This window comes from Anabrus simplex, chromosome 9 (assembly GCF_040414725.1).
Source record: "Anabrus simplex isolate iqAnaSimp1 chromosome 9, ASM4041472v1, whole genome shotgun sequence".
Classification (NCBI taxonomy): Eukaryota; Metazoa; Arthropoda; class Insecta; order Orthoptera; family Tettigoniidae; genus Anabrus; species Anabrus simplex.
In genome coordinates, this window is record NC_090273.1 from 59297236 (window position 1) to 59310816 (window position 13581).

Genomic DNA, 13581 nt, shown 5'->3' on the forward strand with positions numbered 1-13581 from the left:
ATTAAACGTCGCGTTGGCCTACCCATTCGTTTCACCTCGGATTTTCCCTCGGCATTCCGTTGCGGAAACGGGCTAGACGTTAAAGACTGCACCGAATTCATGATCTGGCAAAATACCAGTAACTGATAAAAATGCACAATAATAAAAACACACATGCTGACACGAATATTTACACAATGAAATCAATAAGCTACTTAGCTTGTACGCACATAACAAAGCTCACGACTATACTGAAAGAAATGGCGGTGTTTATTTTCAAATTTAGAGACATTAGTTATATATCCAACCACGGCCGACTTGATGCGTCGCTCTAGCCAGGACGAATAGCTCTAGCTAGCTCCTTACTGAGCGCAGCGAGGGATCCAACCGGCCGTGATCCCGCAGATGAACTTCCATCCGGTGTCGCTAGATGACACTCCTGTTCTATAACAGACTTTGCTAGTAGTTGGTTACGTAGGGGCACGGCTGATTTGATGCTTCGCTCTAGCTATCTCCTTAGCGCAGCGAGGGATCCAGTCGGCCGTGGTAGGAGGAGTCAGGTTGATAAACCTCCATTTAAGCAATGTATAAGAAGCCACGCCTATCTTTTCCTCTCCCCGCGCACCCCTCTAGCAGCCCAAAAGCACACTTCTAGCAGCCCCGCGCACCCCTCGAGCAGCCTAGTTTTCATCCTACCACAGGTTGACTTCCCGCTGCAAACTTTGCGGCTCCTGCAGTGAACCGGCTTGTAAAGTACCCTGTAGTCAGTATTTGCTCTTTCAAGCTCTTGAAAAGTTTGTCTTGTTGAATGAAAATACAGTAGTTGAGAAATCCAAATGAAACTTTACTCAAAATAAACATAAAAATTTAATGGGGGTAGCGCAAACCTGCAACCTTATGGAGAAACCGCCCCTGATAAACGTTCTTTTCCCGGCTATATCATGAATGCACTGCCTGCTCGATCTGCATCCGATGGCTGCGGCAGTGCATGAATGTAAACAGCTATGAAAACATTCTTCTTCTTCTTCTTCTTCTTCTTCTTCTTCTTCTTCTTCTTCTTCTTCTTCGGCTCGTTGCAGAGCAGGCTTCGGCCTGCAAGTGGCCACGGCTGGTCCGTGGTCCAACAGCTCTACACTCCGACAGACCGTCAGACCGACCGAGCAGAGGAGGTGTGGTCACGAAGTGGGGCTGATCCCCACAGTCGGCTGTCCTGAGAGTGGTTTTAGGTGGTTTTCCATTCTCCTTCACTAAGACGAATGCCGAGACAGTTGCTAGTATAGGCCACTGCCGCCAACCCTCTCACTTTCTCCCCGCCTCTCCTTCACCGTAGCAAATCTCCCTGGCCTGCGAGACGGCGTTACCGTTTAGGAGGCCCGCCGATCCCTTCAGGGACACACCCTTACACACTGGTGATGTCACGGCTGGGAACTGCGTCATACATCTGGAAATGGCACGGTAAAGGTATAAAATGCTCCCTCGGCATCAGATGTGTGATCTTAGAAATCTTATTTCGTATAATAGCTGGAGGAGAGAAGTGTTTTCATTGCCAATGCTAAGGTCCCACCGACCTGTCCCTCTAAATATACTTCCCTTTATAGCAATTGATTACAGCTTATGCGACAGTTTCCATCCATCCCGAGTAAAGAGCCATTGACACTGGCTTAAATATATTAAATATATTTTCATTCTCAGAATCCAACGCAAACATATTCCGTTACCATATACCGAATAATAACAACAACAACAACAATAATAATAATAATAATAATAATAATAATAATAATAATTCATTTGCTGTTGAGCCAATGGTCTGACACGAAACAGTACATCCACTTCACCGGAGCGAACGCACTTCGAGAGGGTCTATGCCATGCTGCCCTGACGTGTTAGACCGATGGGTTGCTTCCACCAGCCGGGACGTGCACAGACCATAAACTATTACACACACACACACACATTAGTTAACAGTAGGTAAGTGGTAGTGGAGGTGATTGAGCCAGTCCCACGGTCTAGGGGTAGCGTGCCAGTCTCTCAACCGGAGACCCAGGGTTCGATTCCCGCCCATAACATTGCGTACTGTCGGAAATGAAATAGGTACGATCCAGAGAGAATGATTATAGAAAAAGAACATACGGTGGGGGAATAATGGTAATGAAACTACGCAAGTTGTTTGAATATGCCTGTAATATGACAAATCCTTTCCTGTACCTCCGTACAAAGGTCACAGATTTGTCGACATAATCCGCAAAGTTATTCACAATGTCGATAGTATAAATTGAGCGTCATTTTTCCTTCACTATGGAGAGTTACGTCGTGTTAGTAGATCATCAATAAATCGTTCAGCTTTACAGACCACTTTATCAATGTATATGGTATGAAAATCTATGGCCACTCCTTTCGTCATTCATAGGCTTTCGAGCATTTGCAGATTGACGATACAACTTTTCCAAACTTGGAGAGAAATCATTTTCTCTCCGTACACAGACACAATCCTCCGGTGAATTGTTCTGTGCTTTTTGCTGCTGAAGAGGTATCACAATACGGACCTCCTCTCAACATCACTTATTCAGTAACTTCACCACATAGCAACTGTCACTGTGCCAACTTGTGTGTGTTGTCTATCGGTGAGACTGCAAACTATCAGATAGGGCCTAGTAAGTTAGAGTGAGCTCCAATCCTTTCTTTCTGAGTAATAAATCAGGGAACATTTGTAATCCTCGTATTATATGTCTCACAGCTAGGGAAGGAAGTATCAACACCATAAATTTGCCAAAAGGAGACTACAGATTTAAGGAACGCTTGCTCTAGGATGATGCCAGACCTTTACTGATGCACCTTCAGATGCGTATGCAAAATAAAAGACACCGCATGAACGCAGCTCTCTTCATTCCAAGTTCTATGCACACAATTGGGCATTGCAAAAAAATGTGACACTTATACACCAACCTTTTTATTTAACATGCATCACTATATTCTAGAGACAAGAAAATGAAGTTAAATCCTTTTCGTAAATGTGTGTAAGACCCCATCTGTTTTAGGGGACTGCCTAGCCGGGATGGTTAAGGTGTATTCAGTTCATCCGGAAGGGCATGTGTTCGATTTCCCGACAGGAAGTGGAAAAGTGTAATAAATGAGACCTCCACTTCCGGAGCGGCAAAAATGAGTTCCCGGTTAATTTCTGGGAGCAAAGGAGGCCGGGTATATTGCTAAGCACTGAATCCCACGCGATGCCGAGGTTACGGATAGTGGAATCCTTCACCTTCCACTCCTCCAAGGGATATCATGGCCTGTACGGAGAAAACTGTAGTTATTTTAGTCACCTAACTATACCCACCAATGTTTTGATTCAAGCATAGCTATGCTCTGTACAAGTCCTTGAGTTTATATAAACACAACAATTTTTATAACATGCGACGTAGTTAATTTCATACGTTCGGTGTTAGAACTTCCATCCCTATTGATAACTTAACCAAATATCTCCATTGCGCAACACTAACAGACGACTGATCACAGTTACATCCGGCAATTACCAAACTTAACTACCGTTCTCTGCTATGGAAATGGAGGGGATTTCCAACAAATCTGAAAATCCATATATAACCTGCATGGATAAAATTAATTATAGTAGTTAATCCCACTTCAAATTGAACAATTAAATTTGCTTATAAATTTGTCATTTGGCTAATAAAAACAAAGCAAAGGTAGAAAAAAGTAAAAGAGCGTGTATGGGAAGTGTGTTGGGAGTGGGGTTGACATCCCCATCGAGACTAAACTACGAGCTGATGAGGGAGAGTTTCTTCATTGAAGATCTTAGAAACCAACTGCAGCAGCCAAATACACACGCACCCTCAATATTTTACAGGTAAAGAAGAATGACATCTGGAACGACTTTTATTCAGCTGACGCAATGATGACAGAAGAGTGGAAGAAATCAAAATATGAATTAAGACATTTAATGATATGTTTTGAGGTTCACGTTCCCACTACAAAGTTTGTATTATTAAAAGAATTCATAACCCTAGTGAGGACTGCAGGTGCGAGTTATGTGAAGAATAGCGTGCTGGATACCATGTAAGACAGTGTAAGAAGATATCAAAATAAGTTCTGTTTAGATTGAAATATACTGTAAACCTTCTAATTGCCATTCGGGTGCAATAATAACAATAATAATAATAACAACTAAGCATACGACTCCATTGACTGGCAATCGCTCTTCCAAACACTGAGTAAATACGGACTGGACAAAAAGACTCAAGAAATCATCAGACTAACTCTCACCAACACAACCTCCCATGTAAAATTCATGGGAAATATACCTAAAAACATTTCAGATCAAAACCGGTTTTCGACAAGGAGATGGACTTTCCCCACTACTCTTTAACACAGCCCTCGACATAATCATCAGAGGATGGGAACAAGCTCTAAAAGCTCAAGTAAATTGGCAACCACTAGGTAAGGGTTATTCTGCCCGAAGGCAGGTCCGAACCTCCGCAGAGGTGTTCCTGAGCCGGAGTTTACGTGCGGTAGGGTGGCCAGTTCCTTCCGCTCCTCCATTCCCTTACCCCCACCAACAGCGCGTGGCAACCCATCCAACTCCTGACCACGCCCAATGTTGCTTAACTTCGGAGATCTCACGGTATCCGGTGTTTCAACACGGCTACGGCCGTTGCAACCATTAAGTATGACAATTTTTTAAAAAAAATCTCGGGTCTCGCTTTCGCAGATGTTCTCGCGATCCTAGCAACAAACGAACAACAGGCAGTCAGCCAAATCGAAACCCTCAAGAAATGCTCAGAAAAATTCGGCCTACAAATCTCCTCCTCAAAAACCACGGTCGTGTACAACCACCGCAACCTCCAGAATTTGAACACGAAATTTGGCACAATCGAAGAAGTAACTGAGTTTCGATAACTCGGAGAAATTGTGGTACCAACAGGAAAAGAACAGAAGGCCCTCGAGGTCCGCATCCAGAAAATGAAGAGACCCCTCGGCCGAAGACTAAACATCTACAACCAAAATGCCACTCAATCTTCACCAAAATTCGACATTACAACAGCGTGATCAAACCTGAAATACTATATGCGAGTGAATCATTGGATCTCCACAGAAAAACATTACTCGACGACATCCTGAAAGAGGAACGTATCATCAGAAAAATTATCGGCCCAAAACTGACTGACGAAGGATGCAGACTGCAATCTCGTACAAAAATCGAGGAGCTCTCAAACCTTGCGGCCGACGACAGAAAAAGACGTTTGGAATTTTACGGACACATCAAACGCCTTCCAGAAAATTGACTGACAAGAATCCTACTAGAGGCAACAGAAAGTATCAAATCAAATAGGTGGACATCGGAAATCCGCCATGACCTGCAAAAATCAGGAATCAAAGTGGCCGACATTGCAGACCGAACCTGCTACAGAACTAAAATCAGCAAGTGGGAAGTAGAGACAGAGAGAAACCACAAGAAGAAGACAGGAGCTAAGTGGACCAAAGAACGAAGAACCAAGAGAGAAAAAAAGATGGCTGCCTGGCAAAGAAGGAAATGCACAACTTGTAAGTGAGCTTTGCGTGATCAGTTTTCTGGTCTTTTTCGGGTCTAATAATAATAATAATAATAATAATAATAATAATAATAATAATAATAATAAAAATATTATTAATAATAATAATAACTTGAAATAGTCTACCAAACGTCACATAGGCCTACGATCTAAGTTACAAGAAAAAATGCCCCTCCCAAAATACTAAGATACGTCACTATGAAACGGTTCTGAAGCCATTAGTTATCCATGCATCCGAAACCCTATTCATAAATGCCAATAAAGGACTCCTCGAAGAACTGGAGAAAATGGAGCGCAGAATAATTAGGGGAATAATGGAATCCGATTACAAAAATGGCATCCAAAGAAAAAGATCCAAAAAGGAAGTCTATAACAACATAGAGAAAATTAGAGACACGATCCGCGAAAGCCGGGCACGATTTTATGATCACCTCAAACGAATGGAGGGAAACAGGTTGACAAAACAGATTTTTAACCTGTTTGATTCAAAAACCTAAGACCACGATGCCTTGGTTTAATAACATCAAGAAGACCTTCAAGTGCTACAGATAAAACCGGCAGAAGTCTTTTTTCGAAAAACATTAATGATGAACGGGCTAAACCGAGACGAACAACGGGAAAGAAGACACGGTGTCCCCTGGACGGAGGAACGGAAACAGACCGACTCAGAAAGAATGAGGGAATTCTGGGCTCAAAAGAAAGCAAAGTTCACTACCAAACGTAACAAGAGTTAACGTGGTCCTCAAATTCCCTAGCGAATAAATAATAATAATAATAATAATAATAATAATAATAATAATAATAATAATAATTAATGTATGAAGGCTTTCACGGCCGGTGTCAATATAATAAAATTCTTCCGGGCTGTTATGCCGTGGTCCACTCCTCTCGCTTCTCCCAGACGTTTCGACTACTGCTGCGGTAGTCATCTTCTGTGGCGTCGTGTAGATACGCTCTCCTGTATCCCGCTGGCGACTGCAAAAGTTGTTTGGGAAGCAGCTGTATTTATATGTAAGTGTGTGGCCTCCAATTGGTTCGCGCTGTGCAAACCGACATCTGATTGACTATCTGAAAGCACGACCTCCGATTGGGTCGCGCCGAGCAGCTTGACGTTTGGTTGGCTATCTGAACACACGACCTCTGATTGGTTCGCGCCGGGCATGGATTCTGACTGGGTCGCTCCGAGAAGTCTGTCGTCTGATTGGATCTCGGAGTGCACGACCTCCGATTGGGTCGTGTCGAGCAATGGATCCTCTGGTTGGTTGACTGTAATGTCCCTGATCTTAGTAAACTTCGGCCGTACGTTATATAAAGGGGTGTACCAGGCCTTGCTGAGTTTCAGTCCTTCCTCCTTTCTATTAAAGTTATCTGGATGTTTATGTATTTCGATTGCTTCCCTGTAGAGACGGGCGTGAAAGTGGGATGTTGTGGCCAGTATGTCAGTATCCTCGTAACGGATCTCATGATTTCCGTCAAGCAGTGCATGCTCCGCTACTGCTGATTTGTCGTATTGCCCCAGGCGACAATTCCTTTTGTGCTCCGTCAGGCGAGTATTGACACTTCTGCCAGTCGTGCCAATATAAACAGCTCCACAGCTGCAAGGTATCCTATAGACCCCAGTAGATGTTAAAGGGTCACGTGGATCTTTGGCAGAACGTACCATGTTCCGTAGCTGTTGGGTCGGCTGAAAAATGGTTTTAACTTCGTGACGTTCAAGGAGCCTTCCAATACGATCCGTGACGTCCCGTATATACGGCAAATAAGCGATACCTTTCTTCCTGGGTTCTTCTCGCTTACTATTCGCTGGCTGTCTTCTGGGGTGGAGTGCTCTCCTGACCTCTTGTACCGTGTAGCCATTAGTTTGTAAGGCTAGATCAAGATGCCGTAGTTCCTTCTCGATGTACTCTGGTTCACAGACACGAAGGGCGCGATCCACCAAAGTCTTCATCATGGCGCGCTTCTGCCCAGGATGGTGATTCGAATTTTTGTTTAAATATCGGTCTGTGTGTGTTGGTTTTCGGTATACTTGATGCCCTAGGGATCCATCATTCTTCCTCTTCACCAGCACGTCCAGGAAAGCTAATTCTCCATCCTTTTCCTTCTCCACAGTGAATTGTATACGAGGATGAATACTGTTCAGATGGGTAAGAAAACCGTCAAGTGCCTCCTCTCCATGTCCCCATATTACAAAAGTGTCATCAACAAAGCGGAACCAACAGCTGGGTTTATTTACAGCAGTCTGCAGGGCTTCCTCTTCAAAGAACTCCATATAAAAATTAGCAATAACAGGGCTAAGTGGGCTTCCCATGGCAACACCGTCTGTCTGTTCATAAAATTCATGTTTCCATTGGAAAAATGTCGTCGTAAGTACATGTTCAAATAAAACTATTGTCTCCTCTGCAAAGAGATGTTGAATATGTTCAAGAGTATCCTTGATTGGTACCATAGTGAACAGCGAGACGACGTCAAAACTAACAAGTATATCCCCCGGTTGTACTCGCAAGTGTCGCAATCTGTTTATGAAATGGGCCGAGTCTTTGATGTGCGAGTCCTTAGTCCCTACGTAAGGTTTCAGTAAATTGCTTAAATATTTTGCGACTTCATACGTTGGAGAGCCAATGGTACTAACGATGGGACGAAGAGGGACGTCTGGCTTATGGACCTTAGGAAGACCATATAGTCTTGGACACAAGGCTTCTGATTTCTTCAGAAGAACAGAAGAAGCTGAAGAAATCAGAAGCCTTGTGTCCAAGACTATATGGTCTTCCTAAGGTCCATAAGCCAGACGTCCCTCTTCGTCCCATCGTTAGTACCATTGGCTCTCCAACGTATGAAGTCGCAAAATATTTAAGCAATTTACTGAAACCTTACGTAGGGACTAAGGACTCGCACATCAAAGACTCGGCCCATTTCATAAACAGATTGCGACACTTGCGAGTACAACCGGGGGATATACTTGTTAGTTTTGACGTCGTCTCGCTGTTCACTATGGTACCAATCAAGGATACTCTTGAACATATTCAACATCTCTTTGCAGAGGAGACAATAGTTTTATTTGAACATGTACTTACGACGACATTTTTCCAATGGAAACATGAATTTTATGAACAGACAGACGGTGTTGCCATGGGAAGCCCACTTAGCCCTGTTATTGCTAATTTTTATATGGAGTTCTTTGAAGAGGAAGCCCTGCAGACTGCTGTAAATAAACCCAGCTGTTGGTTCCGCTTTGTTGATGACACTTTTGTAATATGGGGACATGGAGAGGAGGCACTTGACGGTTTTCTTACCCATCTGAACAGTATTCATCCTCGTATACAATTCACTGTGGAGAAGGAAAAGGATGGAGAATTAGCTTTCCTGGACGTGCTGGTGAAGAGGAAGAATGATGGATCCCTAGGGCATCAAGTATACCGAAAACCAACACACACAGACCGATATTTAAACAAAAATTCGAATCACCATCCTGGGCAGAAGCGCGCCATGATGAAGACTTTGGTGGATCGCGCCCTTCGTGTCTGTGAACCAGAGTACATCGAGAAGGAACTACGGCATCTTGATCTAGCCTTACAAACTAATGGCTACACGGTACAAGAGGTCAGGAGAGCACTCCACCCCAGAAGACAGCCAGCGAATAGTAAGCGAGAAGAACCCAGGAAGAAAGGTATCGCTTATTTGCCGTATATACGGGACGTCACGGATCGTATTGGAAGGCTCCTTGAACGTCACGAAGTTAAAACCATTTTTCAGCCGACCCAACAGCTACGGAACATGGTACGTTCTGCCAAAGATCCACGTGACCCTTTAACATCTACTGGGGTCTATAGGATACCTTGCAGCTGTGGAGCTGTTTATATTGGCACGACTGGCAGAAGTGTCAATACTCGCCTGACGGAGCACAAAAGGAATTGTCGCCTGGGGCAATACGACAAATCAGCAGTAGCGGAGCATGCACTGCTTGACGGAAATCATGAGATCCGTTACGAGGATACTGACATACTGGCCACAACATCCCACTTTCACGCCCGTCTCTACAGGGAAGCAATCGAAATACATAAACATCCAGATAACTTTAATAGAAAGGAGGAAGGACTGAAACTCAGCAAGGCCTGGTACACCCCTTTATATAACGTACGGCCGAAGTTTACTAAGATCAGGGACATTACAGTCAACCAACCAGAGGATCCATTGCTCGACACGACCCAATCGGAGGTCGTGCACTCCGAGATCCAATCAGACGACAGACTTCTCGGAGCGACCCAGTCAGAATCCATGCCCGGCGCGAACCAATCAGAGGTCGTGTGTTCAGATAGCCAACCAAACGTCAAGCTGCTCGGCGCGACCCAATCGGAGGTCGTGCTTTCAGATAGTCAATCAGATGTCGGTTTGCACAGCGCGAACCAATTGGAGGCCACACACTTACATATAAATACAGCTGCTTCCCAAACAACTTTTGCAGTCGCCAGCGGGATACAGGAGAGCGTATCTACACGACGCCACAGAAGATGACTACCGCAGCAGTAGTCGAAACGTCTGGGAGAAGCGAGAGGAGTGGACCACGGCATAACAGCCCGGAAGAATTTTATTATAATAATAATAATAATAATAATAATAATAATTTTTTCCGAGTTTTGTGGATGTGCAGAGGTGAAAGAAGGTGCGGGGGTGAACAGGTCTCAAAATACGAAATTAAAGTTAAGATAAAATTTAACAACGTTATATTTTCTTATCAAAATCGAGAAATAACAAGAATGGCAGGTACAGAGTAGCAAAGCAACCAATTCGAGAGTGTACAATTAGAGTGTTACAGGATTTGGGCTCCGAGAGCCAGACACACAGTTCTTGAGCTATAAGCCCAACATTACGAGATACAGGATTCAACAAAGGGGCAGAAGACCCCAATCATGCCCAGGAGCTCTTGCTCCCAATTACACAGTAAAGCCTCCTCGAGGCACACAGAAATCAAAATTTTTGGAAGAGCAACCCGCTCTCAAAGTTCCAGCCTATCAAAGGCCACACCAAATTCCACCTTCAAGCTGTCCTCCAAGGACATATACACAGGGGTAAAAATACCCAACCTACTGAGGCCTATTCAGTAAAGAAACAGGTCAATTACATGGCATCTAAAATACCAACCTGAGAGGAGGCGATCTTGCACTCCTACTACACTTTATTTAAAACCTACTTGGCGCTAGGCCTCTAATGCAAGGGCTAATCCCATACTAAAGAGGTGACTTATAGAAGGAGACAATTTACATTACATTAGAAGGGGAGAAACGGTTGTGAAAATAAGTTCACCTCAAAGCAATATGAGTGGGAGCTCGAGAGGGTTAAGCACTCTCTATCCCAATTTGTAGTTTAAAAAGATAGAATTGATACCAAGTGTCTTTACATTTTAGGGAAAAGTTACATGGTAAAAGGCTTCGGACCTGCCCCGAGAGTTAAACTGCTGAGCTAGCAAGAAAATAATTTATTAAACGGCCATTACCAGGTGGTTGAACTGCTGTCCGAAGAAAGAGGCGCTTCCCGCCCCCTGCTACGTACTTTACACACTGATAGATGTTACTGAAGTGGCGCGGAGACCCGAAAATCAGCAGTTTATATACCCTCGTGGAAAGTTCGAGGCGTTTCAGGAATGAGGACACCCGCCCACAATCACTTTATTGGCTATTAACGAAAACCCCTACATAGATGAAGAAGAAACACATTATTGGTGGAAAATTAATTACAGAAATTCCTTATTGGTCGAATTCAAAACTGGCGGAAAGAAAGGGTTAATATTGCCAACTTAAACAATAACTGAAAGAAATTTAACAAAGAACAAACTTATGAATTCAAAATTTCTCCAAAAACACAGTTCTTTCACTTCGCACTAGGGTGCATAATTGTAGTCCTTCAGTAGTGCCATCTGGAAGAGAATGTCCCCACTTCTTACTACAGGCAAAACAAAAATACATCGAAAACGACCCAGTTCAGAAACTTCAAAATTTACAAGTAGGACATCTTTTGAGAAACTTGAGAATTAACACAGTAGATAAAGTTCAGACTTCCTCCAGTAGAGGAGTTTCAACTGGCGCAAAGTTTGAATTAGCGGCGTGGAGGTGTACCACCCGGTACAATAATAATAATAATAATAATAATAATAATAATAATAATAATAATAATAATAATAATAATAATAAAGGCCGTGGGAGGGGTGGAATGTAAAGGCTTCTACTGCCTGTAACGTCGGCACTTGGTTGGGTAGAGTGGTTAGCTCTACTCCCGGCCGCCTTTGCACCCAGGAATTAACCTGGTACTTATTGTTGGTGTAGGCTACGTGAACCTCAGGGCTGTGTGCACCTCCGGAAGTGGAAATCTTGTTTCTTAAGTGTTTCAAGTTCCTGACGGGGAATCGAACCCACGTTCTTCTGGGTGAACCGAGCACATCTTTACCGCCTCGGCGAGGCAGACCCTCATTCGACAGATGATGTACGAAATACAATGTATGTGTAGAGTAAGGCAGATTCAACACTTTGTTTTGACTTTCCTTCATTATTCTGCAACCGTGAAAAGAAGCCGAAGAGTTCAAGTTGTCTTAAACTCATGAATACGTCTATTGAAGTTTGACATCAACTTCTAAGTATATCAGGTTGCAATTTTAAGCAATGTGCATTGAAAATTCGTACGAAGAGATAACTAGATGATACAGCTTCACACGTTGATGATGAACAACCGTCACGATGCCTCTCACCATATCATCGTCAGACCGTTGTACGGCAATTATTTTCACTCACTTCGAAATATTTTTTACTAGAAAACACAGTATTTTATTTTAACATTAATATGATTTTAGGTTGGGCTGCTTTCTAGTGTATATACAGTAGGTACACATGGTGCCGTGTTTTAAACGAGTTTCCACTGTCTTTGACTGTTTTTTCGTATTAGATCATAGCAAAGCCCCTTACACACGGATCTTACAGCTTGAATTTATCCGAAAATGTGTGTAAAGTAACGCGACAAAATGTGTGACGGTAGTGTAACCATAGCAACCGTGCAGGCAGTGATGTAAGGTATGGATGGATGGTCAGACAATGTTACCTAGCAGGCTATGTCTTATGGCTGGTTGCCAGCTGAAATTAGCACCCGTTGATGGATGGCCAAGACCGGAGACATATTTTTGATCATTTGATTTTTGCAAAAAGATAAGTGGTTTCTTTTTTTCTCAATATTATTTATGGTCATAAAATTGTGTGCTTAATCAGCGATCATTTTGATGGACGTAGACCTTAAGAGGTGGGGATGTTTGATGACAGCGCATGGGAATGTCGTGTGCTTAATCAGCTGCCGTATTGTTGGTCGTAGTTCACAATGCTACATATTTCTTTAGAATCATCGAACTCTTTATCTCCCTTGTGGTTGGAGTGAAGTGATGCATGTCGAAAGAGGCTACTAGGAGGGGAACATCCGAAGAATCTGTACTCGCTCTTTCATCTTCTAAGCTCAAAGACATATCAATGGTTCTAGCATGCATTTCCAAATAGCGGAGAAATTTACATCATGGCTTTTAGTTCGGTGCAACCCAGCAGTCGCACATTCTTTTGGTGATCGACCAAGATTAGAGTTGTAAAGGTCAATGGTCTCGCATTTCAAATTTCAGGAAACAATACATTACTATAATTTCTTTTTTTTTCTTCTATATATTTCTACAGATTTTAAACGATACCACTGTAATGTTTTACCTTATCGAACACCTGATACCGACGTATCCTGGGGGCCAACAACAATTGCATACTAGCAGTATTGCATAATGGAATCTTAGCCTGTGAAAATTGGAAGCTTCTCACGCCTTCTTTATGGTGTTCGAAGTTTTATATAATATAGCACTGTTGAAACGTGGCAACGAGACTCGAAATCACCTTTGTTTAAGCTCGAAGGTTTCCGAAGGAGAAACGCTGAAGACTTTCATTAACCACAACATTGGCACAAAGTAGTATCAGGTCGTTAGCTGTATGCCCGGCTCGAAGCTGGTTGTATTGTATCTGTATACTGTATACTT

At 43.1% G+C, this 13581-nt stretch overlaps 1 protein-coding gene across 1 annotated transcript in view; it reads right to left on the bottom strand.

Moving 5' to 3' along the window:
- LOC136880859 (kinesin-like protein CG14535) overlaps nucleotides 1-13581 on the bottom strand; it is a 352948-nt gene that overhangs the window by 75113 nt on the left and 264254 nt on the right. The gene's annotated exons all lie outside the window — the stretch shown is intronic.